Genomic DNA, 4,987 nt, shown 5'->3' with positions numbered 1-4,987 from the left:
TTACTCCAGTAAAGGGAAATTACACGTGTCTGACTAAGAAAGGTAACTCCACTCACAGAGAGATGGGTTCGATACCGTCCTCCTGGTGTTCTAGAAACATCAATGTTACCAACTGGCACAACGCCACACAGCTGGAGTGGGCTCGCAGTGACCTCTTCTGGTACTGTGGAGGAAAACGCTTGAGGAACCGCCTTCCTTCAAACTGGAAGGGTTCCTGCACACTTGTTCAATTGGCCATGCCCCTGACTATCCTCTCTCCCCGCCCAGAAACACCCACTAGCACCCGTCGACGAAGAACAACGCATTTTGACTTAAATAGGGACTCACCCACATACATAGACGCCATAGGGATTCCTCGGGGTGTTCCAGACCAATATAAATTAGCGGATCAAATTGCAGCGGGATTTGAGTCTATCTGGATATGGGTAACTCCCAACAAAACGTGGATCGCATTAACTACGTCCATTTCAATTTCCAACGCCTCACCAACCTTACTCGAGACGCCATAACAGGCCTATCCGAACAGCTCGCCCTACTTCCCTTATGGTCACACAGAACCGAATGGCCCTGGACCTCCTACTGGCAGAAAAGGGTGGTGTGTGCACTATGATTGGGGAGTTCTTGAGTTCTTTGTACATTTATCCCCAGCAATACCGCCCCTGATGGCTCAGTGACCAGGGCCCTCTCCGCCTTACGCACCATGGCACAGAACATGGCCGCAGACTCTGAATTAACAACCCCTAGATAGTGAGGGGTTTGCATTGGATGAGATGGAGGTTGGGGAGTTCGTGGATAATCCCCAGTAAGATGTTCACACCATGAAATGGTGTGAAAGGAGGATTTGTTAAGACTAAAATCTATGTTTTCCTTTGAATATTGTTAAGACTAAAATCTATGTTTTTCTTTGAATATGTGTCTGTGAAGATGGCAATGAAACTGAACTCTAAACAAGTGCAGTATGTTGGACAGGGGTGGGGGCAGGGGCAGTTTGGGCTGAATATGTGGGAAAATGTGCGGCCTTCACATAGTGACTGATAGTAGCCGTTGCTGGCTGGTTTTAATCTTGAAGTTGATTGTTGTGTGTGTGCGTCACATCGCAGTTCAGTCTTGCACCTGTCGGATAATGCCTGTTTGAGAAGACTGTACATCTGTGGCAGACAATACACTGTACTTTAACTTGTTCTCATACCTAACTTACTATATTACAGCATAAACTCCATTAGCTTTATTTCAAACATCACACATACATGAATGCACTGTTTTCTTAAAAAACTGTGACATACCCTTAGAAAGAATTCAAGCAGCGGCCACTAGGGTCTGAAGGACAGATAGGAAAATGTGCATGCCATACTGAAAGCTCACAAGCTGTCAGCCGATTCAAGGCTTGTTTTAAAACACCAAACCAAACACTGTCAGAATGTGAAGATTTGTCCCAGCTACTGTCAAAGGAGGGACGAAACTGGGAGCGGCTCCTCATCATTGGCGAATTCCAGTGCCTTGAGGCTGGGACCAGCCTGTGCACTAGCCACGTGACTCCCCCTCCTGCTGAAGTTCTACCTATTATTATAAATATTGCACCCACCATCCGCTCGGGGCGACTCTTGACTTCCCTGGCGGTATTAGGCGGCTTGCGGGTTGTACGTTGAGTGCCCATAGCTATGTAGTAGCTGTTCATTGCTTCTAAATAAATACTTTTTTGAACCAGACCGACTCTACCATCTCTACCTAAGGAAAAAAGAACACGACAGACGTCACAGCCTCTGTATATCCGTCCAGGCTGTTGGAAGCAGTTCTAAAAATGTCCCAGTCTGTGTTGTCCAGGCAGTCACGCAGCTCCTCCACAGCTTCTCTGCTGCTCCAGTTCTTAGATCTCAGCACAGCAGGTTTAGAAAGTTTGAGTTTCTGTCTGTAAGCCGGGATCAGATGAATAAGAGCGTGGTCGGAGAGTGTTAAGACTAAAATCGCTGTGAACCAGGGCTTGTCGTTGTTGTAACTCACCCTGGTGCGTGTTGGAATACATCTGTCCTCACAGAAGCTGATGTATGACGTGTTAAGACTAAAATCTATGTTTTCCTTTGAATATTGTTAAGACTAAAATCTATGTTTTTCTTTGAATATGTGTCTGTGAAGATGGCAATGAAACTGAACTCTAAACAAATGCAGTATGTTAGACAGGGGTGGGGACAGGGGCAGTTTGGGCTGAATATGTGGGAAAATGTGCGGCCTTCACATAGTGACTGATAGTAGCCGTTGCTGGCTGGTTTTAATCTTGAAGTTAATTGTTGTGTGTGTTTCAAGGCTTGTTTTAAAACACCAAACCAAACACTGTCAGAATGTGAAGATTTTCCCAGCTACTGTCAAAGGAGGGACGAAACTGGGAGCGGCTCCTCATCATTGGCGAATTCCAGTGCCTTGAGGCTGGGACCAGCCTGTGCACTAGCCACGTGACTCCCCCTCCTGCTGAAGTTCTACCTATTATTATAAATATTGCACCTGTCGTCCGCTCGGGGCGACTCTTGACTTCCCCGGCGGTATTAGGCGGCTTGCGGGCTGTACGTTGAGTGCCCATAGCTATGTAGTAGCTGTTCATTGCTTCTAAATAAATACTTTTTTGAACCAGACCGACTCTACCCTCTCTACCTAAGGAAAAAAGAACACGACAGTGCCCATAGCTATGTAGTAGCTGTTCATTGCTTCTAAATAAATACTTTTTTGAACCAGACCGACTCTACCCTCTCTACCTAAGGAAAAAAGAACACGACAATAGACCCAGAGCAGCGCGGGAAACTGCATGATAAGCCCTGCTGATGGTACTGTAGCAGTGGTCCAGAGTATTCTCCCCCCTGGTCGGGCATTTGACTAACTGTTTGTATTTGGGGAGTTCGTGAGATAAGTTGCCCTTATTAAAGTCCCCAATGACAATAACAGGGAATACGTGTTCTCTCTCCTTCTCTCCACTCCTAGTATCTGATCAGCGAGTTGACGTTGAGCCTCGCGACGTCAGCTTTGGTGGGATGTAACTCCGCCAGGATAAAAGAAGTGAATTCACGGGGAGAGTAAACGGTCTGCAGGTGATGAAAAAAGATTCCAGGTCAGGAGAACAGGATTGTAAAATCACTTTCACGTCGCTGCACCAGCCATGGTTTATATAGAAACAAATCCCTCCGCCTTTTGCTTTGCGTGAAAGGATCGGGTCGCGGTCCGCACTTAACAGCTGAAAGCCGGTCAGCTGTGCGGCAGAGTCCGGTGTAGATTCGGTCAGCCACGATTCCGTAAACACAAAACAGAAGAAAGGAAAAGTCTCTATTTGTCCTGATGAGAAGGCGCAGTTCGTCCATCTTGTTGCACAGTGAGCGGACATTGGAGAGGAGTATACTCGGCAGAGGCGAGCGTAATCCTCTCTCCTGAAGCGCACAAGGGCCCAGCGTGCTTTCCTCTCCGTCCGGCCGTGACCGAGGACCACGGCACCTTTGATTAGTAAATCCACTAAATCCACGGAGTCACTAAATCCAGGCGAGAAAGTTGGGACATAAATCAGATGGTGTTGCGTCCCTGATGTTAAGTAGCTCGTCCATCGTGAAAATAATCCGAGTTGAGTCGCAATGAACTGAATTAAAAACAAACACAGAAGTGCGCACCAACACACCGAGGCGGCCGTTCGAGGCGCCATCATGATGCCTGCCTGCAGAAGGACGAAAGACTTCGGAGGAGAACGGACACAATCGACATCGCTGTTTCCCACCGCTGCCACTGAGGAAATCAGCTCATCGCCGTTGTTCCCGGGACAAGATAACAGCCCCAGCCTGCTTTCAGCCACGGACCGCTCTGATTACGCCGAACGAACCGCGGAGCAGCACCAAGTAAGAGGCTTATGTCTGGGCAGAGACTAGTAAATAGTTAGTTTTGTGTCGGACCGCTGGGTCCTCGTTGTTGCTCTGTATTTATTGTGTTATTGCGCCGCGCTTTATGCAGTGCCGGCCCATTCGCCAGCATCAGAGCAATAGCGGAGTTCTCGAGCTCCCTTTGTTTAAATCACGCTGTTCGGCCACCATTTCGAATTTTGGCTATATGACGTCACCAGCATGACCAGTGAAGGTTTAAGTTCGAGCACTGACTGTCATAATCCAGCTGTATACATATACACATGCATGAATAATCACAAATGCTCGTACAATAATTACAAATAACAAAATGTAAACATACGCATTTCCACCTCTGGCTTTGAGTCCCCTGATATTGCTCAGGGTGCGGGAGAGTCGCTGATTCAGTCACTGATTTTGATCGCCCCTCACTGCCCGTCCATGCTCTGGCTGGCAGAAGTTAAACAGCTCCTCCACGGTCACCCATGGCCTCTCCCGCTGCGCTGGGTCCTTCCTGCAGGACTTGATTGATAAAAGGGGGCATTTTCTACTGTCAAAGTTTACTTGGCAGCTTTTTCCACTTGCCATGTTGGATTTGATGGAAAACCAGCGAGCCAACACCCCCAGGTTTGTCGTTTTATGAAAGGTGGTTGCTGCCCATCTCAAAGCCTATGTCACCATCTTGGGATCTAGCAGTGGTGCTGGGAGCTCTCTTTAGTCATCCCTTTGAACCATTGGATAACGTGGGCATGAAAACATTATCCCTGAAGGTGGCTCTGTTATTGGCTTTGACTACAGCTAAACGGGTGATCGATATTCACACTTTATCTGTTCATTCCGGCGTGTATGAGGCCGAATCCTGCATTTGTTCCCAAGGTTGTTAATACATGCTCCGAGTGGAACTGTCAGCTTTTCAGCCACCACCCAATGGTTCTGCAGACACCAGCCCTGTCCGTACTTTACACACATATGTGGAAAGGACAAAGAGTTTTAGGAAAGGGGATCAGTTGTTTGTTTCCTGGGCTAAGCCCCACTAGGGCAAACCTATCACCAAACAAAACTTTCTCACTGGATAGTGGACGCCATTACGTTGGCCTACACCAGCTCGGGCCTCCAGGTTCTAACTG

Source organism: Hippoglossus stenolepis, chromosome 18, assembly GCF_022539355.2.
Source record: "Hippoglossus stenolepis isolate QCI-W04-F060 chromosome 18, HSTE1.2, whole genome shotgun sequence".
NCBI lineage: Eukaryota > Metazoa > Chordata > Actinopteri > Pleuronectiformes > Pleuronectidae > Hippoglossus > Hippoglossus stenolepis.
The sequence above is the reverse complement of the archived record's forward strand: the minus strand, read 5'-3'. Positions refer to the sequence as shown.